The following is a 22,745-nucleotide window of genomic DNA, read 5'->3' as shown; positions in this document are numbered from 1 at the left end:
TCACTGCCGTCCACCCAGCCCGGGAAACACATAATGTGGAGATGTAGACACCTACTGTAGAAAATGTACACATATTCTGTACTGATCCCGGCCGGCCACGTTCCGTGATACACAGCCGTGACGTCACAACATGGACACACTCGTCCTGTTTATTACGGCCGACTCTGCAGCGCCACACGTGCAGCCCCTACCATCGACAGAGCTCGGCCTTACAGTCTTCTTACTCACGACGATACGCTTAGTATTGCAAAAGATTTGTCCCATTATTAAGTTTTACCATTTAAATCGTGTAATGTTTCTGCTGCTACAGCTTTTATATACTCTCAAAACATATAAATGGCGTACATCTAATCGATCGTTACTAAAACGATGATTACATGAGCCAAATGCACAAATTTCCATCAGTTTATTTTCTGCATCGACAATCGAATCGTACAACCTTTGTTGTCAAAGGGTTTTTGTTGCAGTTTGCTTCCTCCTCTGCGAAGTAGTGCTGTGATTTCTTACACATTCCAGCCACGTATCAAATCGGTATGAAAGTTTCCTTGATGATAATAGAGAAGAAATTCGTCGTTAGTAGGTGCTCGTACGAAGTTTGGTGTCCGCTCTCCGACGTGTCCAGAAAGTCCATGTTAGAAAACTGTACTACAAACTGGCACGTATCGTACATGTTCCTAATTATTGAAAACCATGTCCCCTACTAGGGCAAACACAGTTGCGAAGCTAAAACTAGTGTCTGCTATTAGAATCTTGTCTTTAATGTAGTGACTTTACATAGGAAAGCCTCTGAGGTGCTCAGAACATTTCTGTGAATGACGCATACTACTTTTGTTTCGATCAGACCGATGCTTCGAAGTAAGTATCAAAAATTGCAGTTACTGTTCCGGAGTTTATCCACATACGGTTCCGGAGGCAATATGCAGCAGCTTTCAGACTAATCCAGATTTCTAACAAATGAAGCTACGTTGTCTTCTTGTCTTCAGAAACTGACAGCACCTCTTAGTTCCGACAGGTTATGCTTGACCGTTCCTCCATGTGGACCACAACGTCACACACGCTGTTAGTCTTGTGGCGCTGGTATAGATTGAGACCAGAAAAAAAAAAAAAACGATAAAGTCATTATAAATAAGTTCCTTCCACTGATTTCTGTGTATGTTATCCAGCTCTCTGTGTATGCAATGCTTTATTTGGGACGTAAGGACGCGTCTCTAGTTAGTAACGGTAGCAAAATTTAGCCCACAGCTGAAACTCTGGTTCCAAACCAGAGACACCATGAAATGATGTCGCCCTTACTAACGAGGCGATGAAGCGAGTTGATCAACTCGGGTAAATTTTCTGTTGTTTTTTTTTTTTATTTTCATCGCTTGCGGGGATAGACTGAAAGAGTGTACTGATATCTCTCTTAATCATCAGAAAACACGATAAGAAATGGTACTCTCTCCCGATGAAACTATAAGAAAAACGTTCACCTCATCTTCGTAATCGCATTTCTTTCCAGTTCGCCGCTCTGTAGTTCGTTAGTATCATATAAACGGACGATTAAAACGACACGGAGTTTATAATAAACTACCGCGAAACCTGCTGTGGGCATATAATTCCGTTACAACTGCAAACAGAGTTGCTGGCGACGGCATTCTTGCGCTAGACGCCGTCCGTGTTCTTACCGAGTTAAAACCTTAGTGGCAGTTCGACAGTATTTTAAAATATTTTGCCCCACGTAGCGACGTAAATGATTCGACGAATTGGTCTGGAGAAACGCCGCTGTCTCGATTGAAATTACTGTTGCGAAATCTGATCTGTGTGGCCTCTCTGATAACAGACAACGTAAAGCAATATAATGATTTAAAAAAGTCTGTACCCCCGGTTTTGCGTTGATAACAGTACTGTAAATATTTTTGTCTGAAACCAAGGTGCGAAATATTACACAGAGATAAGTCGAATTTACTTTTTCGGTAATTTCTCTCGCAACCGCAACCGACAGAGCTTTGTCACTGCCTCAGCGACTGATTGTTGCTGTTAGCATCGCGGATTGTTGCCACTTCTAACTCTCCCGCGAGTAATGGCGGTTATATGGAGTAAATGAGAACGACTAAGAAATTTGCATGCATGAGTTTATCACCGAAATGAGAGTGAATCTATATTTGACGCAGAGACCATATTTTTAAAATGTACCCACAGCACAGCCTCGCGTATCCCTCCAGTTGCGAGTCGCGTGTCCACTCCCACATGTGAGCCACACTGACAGTCGCTGGCCAGTTTTACCAACTTAACGCATCCGCACAGTTCCTGTTTCGCACTCGGCACATTCATGGATGGCCTTCTGTCTCAGCTGCCTCCAGCTGATGTTACTCTACATTCCTGGGAAGGAGGCGATTGTGTGAGAAGATCTTCCGGAAAACATGTGTAGAAATCGTCAGAAAATACCGTCAAAATGTTTTTATCCAAGCCAATTAACACATGTGATACTTTTATTATGCTCACCTGGATGACACGCGTTTTGCGGAATAGGGATAGCGGTATGGAGTAGAACGTATTTACACCTCATTGTTTTGAAGACATATTGGCTAGAAAAGTTGCTCTAGAGTCAAGGCGAAGTCTTAATCACGTACGTTGGATTAGCGGATGCATTGTCACCAGCCATCGTGAACATGTAACAATCAACTTGACAGCATCGTCTGTTTTTTATGGATGCGAATTTTGAACTCGTGGCAATGTGTCCAGCTGTTCGCCTTCTGTTTCTACAAATTGCATTCGTTAAACCGTAACAGATAAAAAACGATCCGTCTAGGGCCTTTAACCACTAAACATGAGAGGAGGAAGACTGCATTCAAGCCAACAACTAATTTGTCTGAAAAGGCGATGAAAAGGAAAAAGCCCGTGTCAGTGGTATTATTTTGTCGTGTTGCTGATCGGCGTCGATCGGGAGAACAACGATCACCAAAGCTTTATTTTACGGCGCCTGACTGCTTTGTACACCTCTCGTAGGCGCATGTGAAACTGTGCACACACACCACGTTTCATGCGTTCGGCCATAGAGGTAAACATATACACGGAGCACACATCTATTGTTCGAAACTTAAGTGGATTAGACAGTTACGTTATCTACACTTGGAATCAATTACTGATTTCAAGAATTGATCTTGTTGTATTAATATCACACATGTAGTAATTCAATTAACCTACTTTCCCCAACAGTCACAATGTTAATGTGATAACTATTCTTGTTACGTTTGGCCAAGTGGAACGACAGCAAGCGTTTCAATCACTGTCCTGTCACTTCTTTATTTTCACAAACGACAGAACTACAGTAATTCGACGAATTCCTCATCTTGTTGTAATGTGGCTCAATTAGCTGGCCATTTCCACAGAAGACTAAATATCGCGAAGGCACGTAGTTTTCTGGCCATTTCCTCAGGACTGCGTGTTACGTGTGCAATTATGCTTTAAGAAGTATCATCGGTAATGTCCAATTTTTGTACGGAATAAAACGGTACGGTTTTGCTTAATGCGGTACAGATGCCGACACAATATCGAGATAACAAGCGTAACGTATCAGAAAACTTTACTAGTAGAGTAAATTCGTAATAGTGGGTTAGAGGTTCTATCGTGTCAAAAATTTTCGCCATTTATAGAGTTTTAGATCTGACCACCGACATAGCCTACTTTCATCCAACCCAAGGATTCTGGAATTTGTTTGCTGCGTAGCTTGTGCTGTCGTTTGGGTTCAAATTCCCCCTATCGAAAGAGTGTCCAAACATTCGTCAGTGACCCGTCAATGGGCAAACTGTAACGACTTTTGTTTCACGTGTGTTTCGGATGGTTAGCAGGCACTTTCATGATACGTCATAGTGACAGCTCACCGCCGTCAGCCCAGCCCTAGAAACGCATATGCAGATGCATAGACCTACTGCGGAGAATTTACGTATGTTCTACATATATCGCGTTCCATGAGACACAACTGCGACGTTATGACCTCTGCACTCGTGTCCTGTTTATTACGACCGACTTCCCTTCGAAACGCCACATATGCAGTCCCTACCTTACGCTCTGTTCACTAAGATGATACGTTTAGTGTCCCAAAGACACGTTCAGAGTAACAGGTAAATGGACCGGTGGCGCGAGTAAACATGTTCAGAGCACATAGGGACAGGTACAAAGGCGTGCGGGTTAACACGTTCAGTGCAGTTAAAGGGTGAACAAATAGATTAGGTATAACTAACAGGTCGTTTGGAACATTACGGGTTACAAGTGCCAAACGCATAAATTTCCAACGCTTGATTTGTGCCTCGACAATCGAATCGCGCAACTTCTGTTGCCAAAGTGTTAACGTTGTAGTTGCATCTTCCTCCGCAAAGTAGTTCTGCTACATCTCACACATTTCGACCACGTATCAAATCATATCAAAGCTGCCTTGATGACGACACAGAATACATTTATGATTAATATTTGCTCCACCAAATGTGTTGTGCACTCTACGTCGTGTTTAAATATTTCTTACTAGAAAACTGTACTAGAAATTGGCGACAGTCATACGTAATCTTTGAAAACCGTCGCCCAATCGCCGGAAATACAGTTGCTGTGCTAGAATCACTGTGTACTACTAGAATTTTTAATTTGTCATTGATGCGTTGACTTTTACGTAACAAAGCGACTGTTGTACTCAGAAGATTCGCATGCATAATGCATATTACGACTCTTCTGTTTCGTTCAGCACGACGCGTCGACGAAAACATTTTGGAGCCAGTTTAGTCAGAACTGGTAAAATATTGGTAGTGTGCGAGCTACGCGTTCTTTTGGTCAGAAGAAACTGATAGATCCTCTTTGTTCCGACAGATTGTACTTCGCCGTTCCTGCACGTCACGCAGAGTATGTTACTTTTGTGCCGTAGGTTTATAGTAAGACAAGAAAGAAAAACAAAAGACACCTGAGATCAGTATATGTAACGAAGTGATTCATTACCGTGTATGTTACTCACCTCTCGGTGTGTGCACTGCTCTGTTTGGAAACTGAGGAAGTGTCGGTAGCAAACTTTTGTCAACGGCTGAATCTCCATTTCCCAACTGGAGGTCGCCCGTACTAGCGAGACGATGAAGCGATTTGCCCACTCGGGGTAAATCTGTATTTTAGTTTCATTGCTTAGGGGGACTGAAACAGCATAGTGTTGTCTCCCTTAATCCACAGAATCCACGGTAAGAAAGGTTACGCTCTTCCGATTAAACTACAGCTAGGAAAAGCCTTCAGCTTATCATCGTAATCGCAGTTCTTTCCTGCCGACCGCCCTGGCCGGCCGGAGTGGCCGAGCGGTTCTAGGCACTACAGTCTGGAACCGGACGACCGCTACTGTCGCAGGTTAGAATCCTGCCTCGGGCATGAATGTGTGTGTTGTCCTTAGGTTAGTTAGGTTTAAGTACTTCTCAGTTCTAGGGGACTGATGACCTCAGAAGTTAAGTCCCACGGCTCAGAACCATTTGAACCATTTTTTGACCGCCCTGTAATTCGTCAGAGTCAGATAAACGGATAACTAAAATGATGCGGTGTTTACAGCAAATTGTTGCGGAAACAGCTGTGGGCCGGAAATTCCGTTACAACTGGGAACGAGGTTTCTCGCGACGGCATTCTTGGGCCAGACACCGTCCGTGCTCTTGTCGAATTAAAACCTTAGTATTTTAGAAAGGTCCATCGCCTTTGATTCGGCGCCGTATCACTACCGTCGTGCTGCCAGACAAGGTGTCGACGTCTGCGACGCTGTTTCCCCACGTCGGGACGTAAATGATTCGACGGACTTCTCTACTGAACAGTCGCTGTCCATGTTCGAAGTTGTACGAAATCTGATCTGTGCGGCCTCTCTGACGACTGAAAAATATGAAGCCCTTTTCTTATACAGAAGAATGTCTTGTATTTCCCTGTTTCTCGTTGACAACAGCGCTCTAAATATTTTTACATAAAACGCTAGGCGAAGTGTTACACTTAGATGAGGCAAGTAACAAACGAGGGAAAATGTAAGAAATATGGCGCGTTTCCCAGAATTAACTGTGCACGTCGCTACTCATATTCAGGTCTCGGCAGGGCGTCTATTGCTGACACAATATGGTGACGTCATAACATCGATACGATCCTGCACTGCCACTGTAATCTAGTGACCCTGGCCTCAAATTCTTATTACTAAGGTACTGAAGAAACATTTTTTTCCATTTTAATGTGACTCATTTTTGCTCTAATATGCGTCTAATACACTTTGAAAACGCAAACGGCGGACATCTTTCCGACCGGTTACTACTCTTCTGGCTACAGCCGCCAACTGTATAATTATTAATCGCTCTGTCTGCTGATTCAGCAAAAGAATCGCCTGAGCCGTCCAGACATGTTTACATCGCTGTGACGTCTTCTTTCCCGAAATGATGGTGTGGTCTCCAGCACATTTCGGTCATATATAAAGCTGGCTCGTACTCGTCTTGTTTACAATGTGGAAACACGTACAGTTATCATTTCTGTAGCCTCTTGTCAAGCATACCGTCCATTCTGCATCGTGTTTGAATAGTCGATACCACAAAGCCGCAAAAGAAATAAGTGCGCAACGTGTATCTACACTTTATTCAAAACCGTGTCCGCATCTCGTGGTTGTGCGGTAGCGTTCTCGCTTCCCGCGCCCGGGTTCCCGGGTTCGATTCCCGGCGGGGTCAGGGATTTTCTCTGCCTGGTGATGACTGGGTGTTGTCTGATGTCCTTAGGTTTAATTAGTTCCAAGTTCTAGGGGACTGATGACCATAGATGTTAAGTCCCATAGTGCTCAGAGCCACTTGAACCATTTGAACTAAAACCGTGTAGCAGTAAGCGTAACTTTGGTTGCTCAAACGCTTCGAAAGCTTTAACGGACGTGGATAAAACTTTAGAACATCCCTTTGTGTGCAATCTTCTCCTCCTCCTTATATTTTTACTGGCATCCGTAAGAAATGCATACCCTCTACCGTTTCTTAATGTCTCCTCTCATATTAGATAACCACCGACAAGTTCGCTATATCAAGGACAGACGCCTAAAAATTATGGAGCTCGCAACATGGAGGCTTGTTCAGACTAGCAAAACCTATTAAGGTTTAATACGTAAACATGACTGGAGAAAAGGGATATCCAAAATTTTCGTCTTCTGAATGTCGTGTTCCTTGTAAACGTCGTACCGTTCACCTTGCCCGCTCAGTAAATAGGCTACATGGAAATTCGCAGCAAATATTAAATTCTGGTCGACGGCTGCGTGGTGCAATAGATCATTGCCCATATATTTTAGGTATGTATTGAGATCCTAAGAGAAGCTAATATCACCGTATTTAACAGTTTCTGAGTCATTACTGCCACATCAGAGACGATATAAACGGAACAATGTGACCAACGCAGTTAAAAATTTTGTTTTGTTCTTAATGCTTTGGCAATTGACCAACGGTGCATAGTCTTTGCTTTCATTAATAGAAATTCTGTGGTGTCTCACGTGTTGCCCCATAATACTTATACATTTTCTACATTACTAGAGGACTTTCTGTAATGAAGAAAAGTATTTTATATCTATTTTCTTAGCGCGTTTTAAACGTAGCGTAGTTACCGTCTACTCAGTTTTAAAGTTACAGATCACTACCAACGCATTCCGTCATTTTGCCGTTTTTAGCAATTTCTACCAAAGATTAAGTGTACTGGACTGGCTGAGAATTCGACCAACATTCTGTCCGTCTGGCATATACAGGGGGCGGACACACAATTTGACCAAAAGTGTAGGGCACAAAGACAGTATCAAATGAAGGAATCTGAGTATAGAAGCTAGAGGTTGCAAATGAATATCGAAGACGCTGCGCCAGCATGAAAATGGTGGTCACTTTTAACATTTACTGCAAATAATTTTGTTAATTAAGTGGTGGCTCAATTGCCATTCATTTTTGCCCTTTAAAGAAATACTAAAGAATGAAACGTGAACACGTTATTATCTTCATTTCTGAAAAAGGACAGTCTGGTACGTCAGCTAAGTCCGATATGCGCGTAAATGATACTTTAAATTCATCAAGTTCTCACCGTGACGATTGGTTCTGTTTACGTGTACATGTTCTGTAAGTTACCCATCATTTTGAGTAAAGACATCTGAATGTCAGATTTGAATTACGTTCCTGTAGCGCTGAAAATATGCAATTTCGTCCCGTAGTTGCCGTACACAAATCCCTGTGTTTCATGCTGTCTTTCCCCCCTGCACTTTTGGTCAAATATGTTTTCCACGCCCTGTACAACGGTGCTGGATCGCTTAACCTGTACTGTTTGTGTCATTCCCTTTTCAAGTACGTTACACATATCTGACTGAATGACTTCCAGCCCGGTCGTCCGCGTATATACCGCCACGTCACTGGAAAGCCAGCACGCGATCCACAAGATCACGAAACCATCGTCAGATTCGCATAGTGACACTGTACTGATTGTGAGCACATTCAGACACGCAGACCGTAGTAATGTAGAATCTGAATTTATCTTTCCGCTAATTCTCCGTCTTCTTCAGACCACACAGCTCCGTCGCTGCACCAGCGGTTGATTGTTGCTGTTGGCGCCACGGAATGTTGACAGTTACATTCAGTTTTTCTCCGAAGTACGAAGGATTCTACGAAATGAATAAAAGCGGAAAGAAGTAACGAACGCGACAAGGAGCAGTCAAACTGCACGTTTCGGGTAGTTTAATGCGATGACAATTTTAAACGGTAAAGTACGTAGGGGTATGAATTAACAGCCATTACACAAATCGACATTCAAAGCTACGCCCTCCACAGACAAACTCACTAAAGTTAACGTCCTTACCACATCTCATGTAACACACAACTGTCATTAACTATTTCTTATGAACTACACTTAACTAAGCCTGTAATTCATTACGAAGTTGTCTATTACTACTACTACTCTCGTATTTTTCTTAGGTAAAGTACGAGCAAAATACTCACACGAGATAGCAGTCTATCTTCTAGCATGCAATCATCCAGGAAACAGTTCCTCCGGCCAGAGCATTTCCTATTGCGACACAAAAAGATTTTGTAATTATCTGTACCAGGAATTCATCTGTAACATTATAAACTGAATATTTAGTAAAAGGGAGAACCGAATTACGTACTGCATAGTGTGAATGAATGTTGCAATTTTGGCGGCAAAAACGATAAACAACCACAAAATAGAAAGCCTTAGCTAGAAATGTGTTCCATCGTAGGGCTGTAGTGACAGCTGAGTCGTTCGTGAAATCTCAATGGCGACCACAGCGGCTGAGACGCGTTTAGAGACAGAGGAACCGAACAGCAGCAGCACGCACCGACGTGTGACGTCACACGGAACCCTTGTCTCCGTTGACGACGCGTGACGTCTTTCGCCACATATACTCATTTCTCTTTATCGATGATTTCGCTATTTTTTCACTTTGGAACATCAGCATCTTTTCTTGGTATCAACAGAATCAAATTAAACGCGCTCTATAATACTTTGCAACCGCTATGATTATTAACAGTTTTACAAATCTTTAACATATTGCAGCGTGTCAGCAACTGTGAAATGTACAGCAAATAAACAATGTTTTCAGCCTTCAGTTGCAAGGTAATTTTACTCGTTTACCTAGGTTTCGATTCCTCGCCGCGTAACGGCTCACGACGCCTAGTTTTCGAGCCGCTTACGTGTGGTCCTGATTTATGGCCGGCGCAGCTCCGTCTACGTTCGCCCTAATGGTTTTAATTTTGACTGACATAATCTTATGATTATGCGTCTTTAATGTTTTAATTTTTAATCTGTGACATGGCCAGTGTTTGGCTCACAAAATAATTTCATTGTTGTTCTGAAGAAGATTCCATTACTGGAATCGAAACCTAGGTAAACGAGTAAAATTACCTTGCAACTGAAGGCTGAAAACATTGTTTATTTGCCGATTAACAGTTTTACATTATACTTTTTACGAAATACTTACTCGTTAGTTACCGTATTTCGTCACTCATCACTCAGCTTTGAGCAAAATACGTATACATTTGAAACTTGGCCAGCTTTTACAGGGTACACCTCCAGTAGTAATTGGTGCATAAAATATATGTGTAATATACACGCAAATCGTAATCTACGAAAAAGACAAAGGTCAATTCGTCTTTCTGTTTAAGTGAAACACTCGAGTCTCTCCCTGCTTGCAAAGAACTAATGTCTGAAACTCTGCCCACAGCACAATTTCGTGTACACTGCCAGTTTCGAGGTGCTTGCCCAGTACCGTGTCCCAATCAGTCATCAGTTACGTCGATTTTAATCTGTCCAGAGAGTGCCGTACCGCCGCCCACAAATTACTGGATAGTCTTCCTACGTAACAGAAACTGTCCGGCCCTTGCCTCACGCTGCTGTTCATATTTTCCGTTTCAAGATCGGCCAGACAGCCGGTCGCTCCCAACACGTGACTCACGACGTCCTTCTCTGAAGATAGCGTTTCTTCCAGCGTCACACCTAACTGATTAAGCTTCTTGTTACCCCATGCCACGAATGGTGCTATCTTTTTAGAAGTACCCAACAAAAAAAGAAATACAAGGTATTATTTTAAGTTGCTGATAATTACTGTTCGTAGGGAGTACGGTCAACGTGATATCCAGATGATTTTTTTCCTTCCTCTTTGAACAATTATATTCTGTGTAGTGTTGGAAAATCACACGAAAAGAAGGGTTTGTTTACTTCCATTCTCTTAAAAAGCAAAACAAAACATAAACTTATTTCATGGTTTTAATACATACTTATTTCATAGCGCTTCCCACGGCTTTGCTCGAGAACGGAGGCAACCTGTAGTCCACTCTGCGTTATACGATACCCTCTGGCACAGCGCGGAGGCGGATTTGAACTCGCAGCCGGCTGTCTCTCTGACGTGGCAGTCTTGCCCGCTCACAGTTATTTCACGTTACCTTCTTTCATCCTAACAGGCAACAGATTTCGACGTACGGATGCTCCGTTTTATTTCACGAAAATACGTGATTTGCGCCGAACCAGCGATACGGAAAGACACATTCTGTTGGCGCCTCGCGCTGCAGAAAGCAGTTGCGGAGGATGCAGTGTAGCCGCTGGCCGACAGATGGCAATATGCGACTTGCAGTGTTGAACAGTGATATAAATAATAAGATATTACAAAGAAATAAACAGTGCAGAAAAGGCTAATACGTCTTTTGGGCGCCATTGTGTCACACAACCATGAAGGACAATGTATAGAGTATAGTACTGGAAATAGGATTTATGATACGGTTTCAAATACAGCTGTAATTGTAGAACGGAGGAGGAATGTAGAGTGTAAAAATATCTTTTTTTTGTCTGTCTTCCCGTTCTGCAAAAGGAACGATATGTGAATATTCGCTTTAATTGCGCCAACGAGAATATGAAACGTACTTTAAGAGTACTACATATGGCTAGCAAATGTGGTATTCATAAACCGATCGCCGAGTACCATTTCCGGTTCGTTATGTGAACACTTTCGTATAGATTCTCGCAATGCGGTTTTAGATGCCGGTTTTGCTACCGTATATTGAAAGTGAAAGTCGATACCAGAGCAATCCATCATTTTGCGGTTTTGAAGCATATTCGATTTTGTCAAATGCTAAGTATTGAACTGCTGAAAATGCGGTTAGTACTCCTGTCACGCCGTGTCCGGCATATGTAACGGTACTCGATGGCAAACCTTGCTCAAGTTACTCCTATTTTTGACATACGTCGCTTAACGACTTCCAAACGCGTCGTCGGCCAGTGTTCCGCCACAAGCACGAAATAGTAAAACCATCTTCGGTTTCGCATATTGACGGTGTATTGATTCTGAAACGTTTAATCGGACCTTCAGATCGCAGTAATGGAGAATCTGACTTTTATCTTTCCGTCTCCTGCAGTCCACGGAGCTCCGTCCATACAGCGATTCATTGTTGGTGCCAGCGCTCCAACATGTCGGCAGTTTATCGCGAGTAATGGCTGTCTGCTGACGTAAGTGGAAACAGGAAAAAATGATAATAAACGCACAACCACCAGCCAGACTTTGGATTTAGCACAGTGATAAGCGAGTAAACTTGTACACGATAAATTACGTCGATGGGGCGCACATAAATGGGACTAGGCTACATAAACCCACATTTAGAGTTATGCCTTCACAGACAAACTCGCAAAAGTTATATTTCTTCCCAAACGAAATTAGGTATCGTTTTCTTCGCTGAAAACGACACTGACTTCCACTAACCACTGCTGGCGTCATTTTTGTATGTGCTCCTTTATGCCCTCTGTCCGCATGTAAAAATAGTTCAATAATTGTAAGAGTAGAGATATACAAAATATCACCCTCTGGCTTCATAATTATCGTGTCTGCACTCACACATGCCATGTGACGGTCGACCACCGGTTTCTTCAGATGGCAGCGATAACGATTTATTGCCGTGAGACAATCTTGTACGCAGACATGGAAAGCGAATCGCGAAAGTGAGCGTTCATCCCTACAGAAAGTAACCGTCGTATTCGTCACTGAAAATTGATATAAGTGATAATATTTTCCATAATCGATCATTCTCGGAAGCTAAACGTTTGGTCGACCCATCACCGTAATTACATTTCTCCTCAGTTCTTAGGTTTTCAGGCCATCAGCAAAATATATGCGTACAATTACAAAGACGTGCAATTTAAAAAATGCTGCGAAAAGAGTTGTGGACTGAACATTCCGTTACAACTGGGAACGGCGTTTCTCACAGCGGCATTCTTGTGACACACGCTCTCGGTGTTCACGCCGCGTTAAATCTGAATAGCAAATTTATCCAGCCGACTGCAGCCGTGCTGCGAAAGAAGGTGTCGATGTCGGCATGCCGAAAACGTAAACAGGTCTCCGATATCCTCTGCAGTCTCTCAACGCTAAGACAACAGCCGCCGTGACGGTACAAGTTACTGCTGAACGTTCTCGTCTCTACGGCCTGTCTTTTGACAGAACTGATGTCCCTTAGCTTTAAGAGAATACACATAACGTAGCTAATTTTGGCTAATAGCGATCGTAGTTTATTTACGACGCTATGGCAGCATGAAAACGGTGGTCAGATTGAACAAGAGGTACGACATACTTACCTTGATTAAGAGGTAGCTCATTTTCGTTTACTTTGACGTTTTTAACACATGTGATTGTTTTCATTTCGAAAGAAGTGCTGTGTGGTACGTCAGTTAAGTACGATACATGGAAATGAGATGCTTTAAGTTTATCTTGTTCTCACCGTGAAGACTGGTTAATCCAAAGACTGTGTTGTTGCATACATTTTCTGTGAATTACCTTTCATTTTGAGTAAAGACGTCCATATGACAGATTTCGGTTACGTTCCTGTAGAGCCTAAAATAAGCTGTTGCGACCCTTAGTTGCTAAAATTCCTATGTTTCACACTATCTATTCGTCCTACATCTTTGGTCAAACGTCTTTTCCTAATCCTGTATAACGCTGCTCGATGGCAAACCTCGCTCAACCAGCACTGCTCAAATTATTCATTTTTTTTACGTACGTTACACATACGTTGTTGGACGACTCGCAACCCGGTCGTCCGCCTATATTCCGCGATGTCACTGAAGGCCAGCACGCTATCCACAAAATCACGAAACTGGTACCATAGTTGCATATTGACACATTACTGATTGTGAGTACATTCACAAATCCAGATGGTAGTGATGTAGAGAAGCTGCGTTGACTTTTACGTTAATTCTCCGTCTCTTGCAGCCGTAAGACCTTTGTCGCTGCCTCAACGAATGATTGTTGCCGCTAGCGCCGTGGAAACCTGGAATTTGAGGCTCGTTTCACACTGGGACACTTGTGACGTCACCGGTGACTGTGGCGAACACTTCTGGGTCACTGGTGTCCCACACTGCGGCTGTCGCCGACTGACTAGTTGGTGAAATGGACTCGAGCGACGAGGAACTGTTGTTAGTACTTGTAACGAGGAGGAGGAGAATGAAGACAAAACGTTCATTACACTTACATCCACTGCTACGTGATCGGCTGGAGAAAGGATTGTGTTACACCCTTTATAACGACCTGAGACAATCTGAGAAGAAGTTTTTTCAGTATTTTCGAATGTCAAAAACTTCATTTGATGAACTACTAGAAAATGTGAAAGAAGCAATCACAGGAAAAGACACTATACTAAGGAAGGCTATCCCACCAGAGGAAAAACTTGCTCTTACATTAAGGTAGGTACTGTAGTATTATTTTATTTTATTGAAAGCACATTTTACAGATTTTAACTGGTATTAATATACATTGCGAAATATTGTAAAACTTCCACTGATAGTTTTAAGTTCATTGTTTCTCTGCCTGTGCTGTTGAAAAGTATATTAAGGGACTCATCACTGTACTCGGAGGCCGCTGGCGAGCACACAGCTGGTAACTGATGGGACAACCTCGACTGTCCTCCAGAGTAGCCTTGAACTGTCCCATGAAATGCACGGTCGTGATGCGGATCCCCCGTAGCGTAATTTGGTACCGGCGCAAATCCTATTTGCTTCCTCTTCGAGCAGAAGCGCTGTAATATTGTTGGGCATTAATAATGACATTCATCAAATCTGATTTCACTTTCAATCTTGCATGACTGGGTAATTTTTTTAATTCAGGTACTAAAGACTGCATAAACAAGCTTGCTGTGATGAATTGTCTTTTCTGGCGTACTTTTCCTTCAAAATGTTATATAGGATATCATCTTCTTCAAGACTCTTCTTTTCACGTGGCCTTTTTTGCCGTCGCTCAGCAGTTTTTTCACGTGCCTCCTGCTCTAAATTTTCTCCTTCATCAAACTCATTTCTGTCTTCATCATCATCATTGTCAATACCAGAAGTAGTGTTCTTACAGTCAGTTGTTAGGAATCGCAGCTGATCGAAGTAGATATACACTTCTTCCTACCAGTTGCTGCAGAACCACTCTTTTCTGTTATTTGCCTTAATAACTCTCTGGTATAACTGGCCCTTAAGCTCTTCCATTTCCTTTGGAGGATTGTCCCTGCAACAAACAAAAACCACCATAGTATTGTAATATCTAATCTATAAAAATGAATGTTTGTTTGGTTTTGTTCGTATTTTATGCGCAGCCGTACCGTTCATCCGATTGCGACGAAACTTTGTCACTTGCGCGAAAGTTATAGGCAGAGTACAATTATTAACATTTATTAAAATTATAGTTGCCAGGTGTTTCAGCTGGTTATCTATAATGTCTACGTGTACGTGCGTGTGTATGCTTGTGTGTAACCTCCATAATTTTGTAGTTTTGCTCCATATGCTTTATCTTTTTTTTACAGGTACTTGGGGGCCGGATCATCCAATGGAGTATCAAATATCTCGTATATTATACGAGACGTTTGCTCTGCCATATGGCGTAAAATGAAGTCAAAATGTTTTCCCGACCTCTCGAAAGATCTATGGCTTGCCTCAGCTGAAGGATTCCATAAGAGCGCCAACTTTCCTCATTGTGTGGGTGCAGTGGACGGGAAGCACATCAGAATTGTAAAACCCACTTCCAGTGGTTCACTCTACTATAATTATAAGAACTATTTTTCCATTATGTTGTTAGCTGTTTGTGATTCGACGTACAAATTCTTATTTATAGACGTTGGAGCATATGGTAAATCGTCCGACTCAACTGTGTTTCGTAATACAGTGTTAAATAATAATCTACAAAATGGTACGCTAGATTTACCTGCACCAAACAAACTGTGATTATCGTTTGAAAGACCTATGCCATTCATGTTAGTAGGAGATGAAGGTTTCGGATTGTCAGAATTCATTTTGCGCCCTTATGGTGGAAAGTATTTAGACATTAAAAAACGTGTGTTCAACTATAGACTGTGCAGAGCTAGAAGGTACATCGAGTGTACTTTTGGAATTATTGCAAACAAGTGGCGCATTTTCTATCGACCACTGGATGTTAAATTAGATTTGGTGGAGTCTATTGTGAAGACATGTTGCCTCCTCCATAACTTTGTGCGTGATCGTGATGGAATACAGTTTGAGGATACGTTAACTATTCAGGGATTGCAGGACATGTCACCTTGCTTGGTCCGTGGAGGAAATATTGCGAACGGTATCAGAGAAGATTTCGCAAACTACTTCATCAGCCCTGAAGGCGAAGTGCCATGGCAGCTGCAAAAAATCTAAGTGCTAGAAATGTTATGTGGACATTAATGTCGTTAGGCCTAAATGTTCATTGGAATTGTATTTGAAATGTGCAGTGTTCAATTATTACCATGTTAACGGTAACAAACCATACTGTTGCGTTCAATGAACTGATTAAAACTTGCAATTAAAATTATAATTACAATGCACTTTTTTGTATTACATTCGGGTGTCAAAAACTTGTAAGTCAATAGTATTATGGTAAATAAATAAAATTCATTATTATAGTAACAACATATGCGTAAATTATTGTTGTTTTGAATAATATTTTAAGTGTATTTGTCGGAGCACAAGGCGGAGCGCCTTATTACACTACGAAAAGACGTCCCCCTAATTTTGTTATGAAAATGTAGAAATAAAACTATTTATTTTATTTTACTTTCATTCGCCCTGTAGGGGTGAGTACATGGGTTCTGCGCTCATCCATTTTGTCCATTCTTCTCGCATTGAGACTGCATAACAGTACACTTGCTATTGGTAATGCAAAAGAAAAGGGGTGAGGGATAGCATTCTCCTTGTACGTTATTAACCTCCTAGCCTCGTACAGGGGTAGAAAATATATTTCGCTATTCTTGTGGTCCCAAAAAATACGGTATTAAAGTGAAAAAAAGAATGTAGAACTTACCAATTTTGTTACTTTCATCTATGCTCTTTTCATCGAAATCAGGCACAAACTTCGTAATAATTTCTTGCCACGGTTTCATTTTCATGACTTTGTTACTGTAGTCATCGCTTTTCATATCCCAAATAACGGGACGACTTTCCACTTGACTTATAAAATCTTCTGTGTTGATGAACTCTAAACTGATGGCTGCACTGTGTGGAGAACCACTGGGCTCAGCAACGGCTGCCTGTCTGTCGGCAACTCTGCACTGCTGTGCCTGTGATCGGTGCCCCAGTGTGAACACTCCAGTACAGGCTGATGCATGTCCGGCGGTGACCGCAGCGAACACAGTGTCGGTGTCCGTCACATGTGGCGAGGGTGAGTCACTGCTGGGCCACCGTGACCCGGTGGCTCAGTGCAGTGTCCCGGTGTGAACGCTCCAATTCAAACGAATGTATCTCTATCAGTGACCGTCACAAGTGCCCCAGTGTGAAACGAGCCTTACACCTTACTTAACTACGCGCTCGAATTGTTTACCATCGACTGCAGACTTGCAATCGCCGTTCGAGAGAAAGGTGAACAGATAAAAGTAGACTGGATGTTACGTCGTAGCGTCCTGTGGGGATGCGACGGCGCACACAGCCTGGTCTGACTGGGGTTTCGTGACAGGCTGCACCTTGCAGCGCTGCCCTCAGAGATGAGCAATCGAGAGCGGCAGGCCACTGTAGTGCAGCACTGCTTCCTATCGGATGACCGAGCTGGGCAGCCGTCGTGTCGGAACCACGTACGCTGACTCTTATCCGGTGGTCCGTCTTCCAGGAGAAGAGACGGAGTGTTCGTAGGGAAGGGTGCCTTTTTAACAGCCCTGCGATGACGTGAGAACTCACGGTGGAGTTTCCTACGGCGCCGCACCACGCCTTTACGCTCCACGGCCGTCGGTGCTGTGCGTGGCGGGGCCGGCGTGGACTTTGAGCTGGCCTGCAGTGCACGTTACGTAAATCTGCATTACTGCCGTTCGTGAGCGTCGCTTCCTCGGTAAAGGGGTAACACGTTGGGAAATCGCAGTGTCGTGTCTCTGGGGCCGCAGAGCAAAGCGGCAGAGTTCTGCACCGACGTTCGACATCACGTCCTCCGGGCGGCTGATGCAGTGGCAGACGACGAGGGTGGGATTTGTATCGATGCGAGATGCGGCTGACACTCGCCTGGCCGATGCCGCGTTCCCCGGCACGACGCACCGCGGGCTGAACGGCCGCCGCAGCCAGGACGGCTCCCTCGCGAGCTGCGTCGGCCGCAGCCCTCGTCGCCGCCCCCCTGCCTGGCGCCGGAACCGCCCGCTCGCGCTGCTGGCCTCAGAACTCGTGCGAGGGCCTCACGCGACGGGCAGCGTCGACCGGGATGGCCGTCCCTGCCGTTTCGGCAGCATTTCTTCGGGATTTGACGTACAGAAGCGGCACGTCCAACTTCTCCTCATCAGCGTGCGAGGAGCCTTACAGCGGAAATGACCTGCCGACAGAAGGCACAGTTCCTGCTGGTCCCGCAATGCAGACGAGTAAACAGTCGACATGCTCACACAAACAAGTAGCCTACCATCAGCCTCTTTAAACGCTATAGCCGACTCCGGCCGACTTGCCTCTCACTCTTAGAACATTTCTCGGATTATTTTGCGAAAAGTTTCAACTCCAGAATCAACAATCTCCATATCCCTGTACTCGTCTGTTCAAGCGCATTCGGACGCCGTTAAAAAAAAGTATATCACCGTATTTTTGAAAAATCACACTCGCTTCAATATCTCGATGTCTTCTTAACATTCTCTGTGACTCACCAGAATACGTACCCGCAAACCACTGGCGATCGTCAGCAGTACAGGTTCCACAAATGTATGCCCTGTTATACCAAATGTAAGCAAACCCGAACTCACATAGCTGGGTAGCCGCGCGGTCTGGCACGCCTTGTCACGGTCCGTGCAGCTCCCCCCTTCGGAGGTTCGAATCCTCCCTCGGACATGGCAGCGTGTATTTTCAGCAGTGCAAGTTAAAGTTAGATTAAGTAGTGTGTAGGCTTAGGGACCGATGATCTCTGCAGTTTGGTCCCATAAGACCTTACTACAAATTTCCAAAAAAACATTTTCTCACATACTGTCGTCTGTTTATTGTCACGGCTGTCATACAAAGTGCTCAAAACGTTGATAACGAGAATTGCTATAAAATGATTTTCGAGAAATTATACTGCACGTTGAGTTACATTAGGAGTTACCGGCATTACAGGCTCGTGTTGTAACGCATTCCGTGCCTTTGGCAGTCATCGCTGTTTTCTAACAGAATGCTTGTTTTAATTTTTCCCACAAATGAAAACATAGTAGTGTTAAGTTTGGCGAGTGAGCAGACCATTTCGCGTTTTATGAACTACCGTTCCAGTGCTCTCCAAGTGTTCTCTCCAGAGACTGCGCCGCCAGACGTGAGAAAGCGGGGTTCACGATGATGAAACACTGGTTGCCTTATGTCCCCCAGTAGCTGCGGCGGCAGCACATCTGAGGAACTCGAGATGTCCGGGTGTGTTTAGATTCCCGTCAGTAGACCGCAGACCACGATGCGGGTCTCGAAAAACACGCACTCAATGACAACATACCGATGGCATCGCTTTTGTCGACTTCCTCGAGTCGTATTGAATTTTCAGCTGACGATTACAGCGTGTTGCGAAGATTGACTTTCCCACGGTGTATAAACGAATGTTCTTCCTTAAGGTACGTTCTCCTTGTTGCGACTGTTGCCATTATCGTTCAACAATGATCGTCTAACGACAATCGTAGAACGCTATTGCTCTGAATAGTGCTGAATAGTGTTCGAGCGTCTGCCGACACGGTCATTAAACGGCGATCGTCCGTCTCGAATAGTTCCTACGGTCGCTCGCGATTTCCGTTGTGGAAGGCCACATCCGTCACGGCTCCGTTTGATGTTTTACCGGATTCCTGATACAGTATACTTGTGAAACTGTCGTACACGCAGATCTCCACTCCATCGCTACCTCGGAGACGCAAGTAGGCTGACTGTAACACGACGTTCAAACTCACTTACATCTTCATAAACTGCCATTCTAGCAGTAGTAACCTATTTAACAAGTGCGCCAGACACCTGTTGTCTTAGACTCACGCGCCAAAGTCACTAGTATAGGCAAGCGTATTCAAACACAGAGATATGTAAACAGGCAGAATACGGCGCTGCGGTCGGTAACGCTTATATAAGTAACAAGTGTCTGGCGCATGTATTAGACCGGGTACTGCTGCTACAATTGCAGATTATCAATATGTAAGTGAGTTTGTACGTGGCGTTATAGTCGGCGCAAGAGCGATGGGACACAGCATCTCCGAGGTAGTGATGAAGTGCAGATCTTCCCGTACGACCATTTCAGGAGTGTACTGTGAATATGAGGACTCCGATAAAACGTCAGATCTCCGACATCGCTGCGGCCGGAAAAAGATCATTCAAGAACGGGACCGACGTCAACTGAAGAGAATCGTTCAACGTGACAGACGTCCGACTCTTCCGCAAATTGCTGCAGATTTCAATGCTGGGCCATCAGCAAGTGTCAGCGTGCGAATCATTCAGCGAAACGTCATCGATATGGGCTTCCGGAGCCGAAGGCCCTTGGACTGTTTATGGCTGGAAGCATGTTGCCTGGTCGGACGAGTTTCGTTTCTAATTGTATCGAGCAGATGGACGTGTATCGCTGAAACAACCGGTTTTCGGCTGTATAAATTTTTTCCACTCCAGTTTAACCTGAATTTGAAAAGCGCTCAAACTAACCTGTCTCTGAAGTAACCGATTGTCGGTTTATCGTTCCTATTACGTCCTGTATAAAGTAGAAATCGAACAAACACTGAAAAATTTTTCTCCTTAGTTTCGTGATACATAGAATCAAAACAATTAAATAAGCAAACAAAATGAAAGCACCGAGCGTCAACCGTTCGCTGCTTTTCTCGAAAAGTGATGGGTGGTTGAATTCCAAAAGACATCAATATTCGCCTAACGACTCCAAGTTTCAGAAACTGCGCTCAAAAATCGAGGATCGCGCGAAGGTTGCAACCAGATGGAGGCGTGTTATGTAGACACTGGGAAAAGATCAGCTACCTTCTACTTTTACTGAATGCTGTGAATGAATTGTTAAGTTTCTAATTTATTACTCTTTTATGGCAGACAAATATTTAATCCCTTAAAGCACGTGAAGCATTGCAGGTCAGTGCCATGTCGCTTCGGAAAACATTTTACCAGTAGAATGGGAAAACGACTCAAAGTTGCAAATTGTTACTTTTTACTGGCTCTCAGCACTATGGGACTCAACTTCTGAGGTCATTAGTCCCCTAGAACTTGGAACTAGTTAAACCTAACTAACCTAAGGACATCACAAACATCCATGCCCGAGGCAGGATTCGAACCTGCGTCCGTAGCGGTCTTGCGGTTCCAGACTGCAGCGCCTTTAACCGCACGGCCACTTCGGCCGGCTTACTTTTTATTCATTCGATGACTAGTTTCGGGCCGAGACTCATTTTTAAATCACCATAACATAGTCGAAAATGGCATTTCCGAAGAAGTAAAAAAATGGGCAATGAACATTTACAGTGCATACAGATAAGTTATCTGTATGCACTGATCATTGCATATTTTTGGCGTTTTCGGAAATACAATTTTCGGATGTGTTATGATGATTTGAAAATGGTAATGATGATTCATCGAATGAATGAAGGGTAAAAATTTGCAACTCGGACTGGTTTTTCTGGTTCTACTGAGTAACCGAAGTTCGACAGTATTTTACGTCACCTCGAAAACATGTCTGCAGAGCGGCGCTGGTGCCACCGGCAGTGCGAGGCACCGCCGCGCGGGCCGTGCGGGGGCGGGCCCTGCTACGCACCGCACGCACCCGCGTCCCTTGTGAGGCGGCGCCCGCGGTGCCTCCGGTGTCGGTGGACTCCGCCGACGACCGACGTCGGCCGGAGGCGGCCGGCCGATCTTTCCAAATCGGTACGCCGCTGCGTGCGCCGCCACACTACGGCGCGTCTTCCCTCCCGAACGTACAGACTTCGGACGACAATCGGTGAAGTTCAGATGAGCTAGTTTTCTTCGGTCAAACCGACTGATTTTCTCACGCACTAAATATGGAGCGTCAGAAACCGACAAGAGTGAGTTTCTGGCATCCTGAGGATCAACATATATCGGGATATAATCCAGAATACACTCCTGGAAATGGAAAAAAGAACACATTGACACCGGTGTGTCAGACCCACCATACTTGCTCCGGACACTGCGAGAGGGCTGTACAAGCAATGATCACACGCACGGCACAGCGGACACACCAGGAACCGCGGTGTTGGCCGTCGAATGGCGCTAGCTGCGCAGCATTTGTGCACCGCCGCCGTCAGTGTCAGCCAGTTTGCCGTGGCATACGGAGCTCCATCGCAGTCCTAAAACACTGGTAGCATGCCGCGACAGCCTAGACGTGAACCGTATGTGCAGTTGACGGACTTTGAACGAGGGCGTGTAGTGGGCATGCGGGAGGCCGGGTGGACGAACCGCCGAATTGCTCAACACGTGGGGCGTGAGGTCTCCACAGTACATCGATGTTGTCGCCAGTGGTCGGCGGAAGGTGCACGTGCCCGTCGACCTGGGACTGGACCGCAGCGACGCACGGATGCACGCCAAGACCGTAGGATCCTACGCAGTGCCGTAGGGGACCGCAGCGCCACTTCCCAGCAAATTAGGGACACTGTTGCTCCTGGGGTATCGGCGAGGACCATTCGCAACCGTCTCCATGAAGCTGGGCTACGGTCCCGCACACCGTTAGGCCGTCTTCCGCTCACGCCCCAACATCGTGCAGCCCGCCTCCAGTGGTGTCGCGACAGGCGTGGATGGAGGGACGAATGGAGACGTGTCGTCTTCAGCGATGAGAGTCGCTTCTGCCTTGGTGCCAATGATGGTCGTATGCGTGT

This window comes from Schistocerca piceifrons, chromosome 11, assembly GCF_021461385.2.
Source record: "Schistocerca piceifrons isolate TAMUIC-IGC-003096 chromosome 11, iqSchPice1.1, whole genome shotgun sequence".
NCBI classification, from domain to species: Eukaryota; Metazoa; Arthropoda; class Insecta; order Orthoptera; family Acrididae; genus Schistocerca; species Schistocerca piceifrons.
This window is presented reverse-complemented; position numbering follows the sequence as displayed.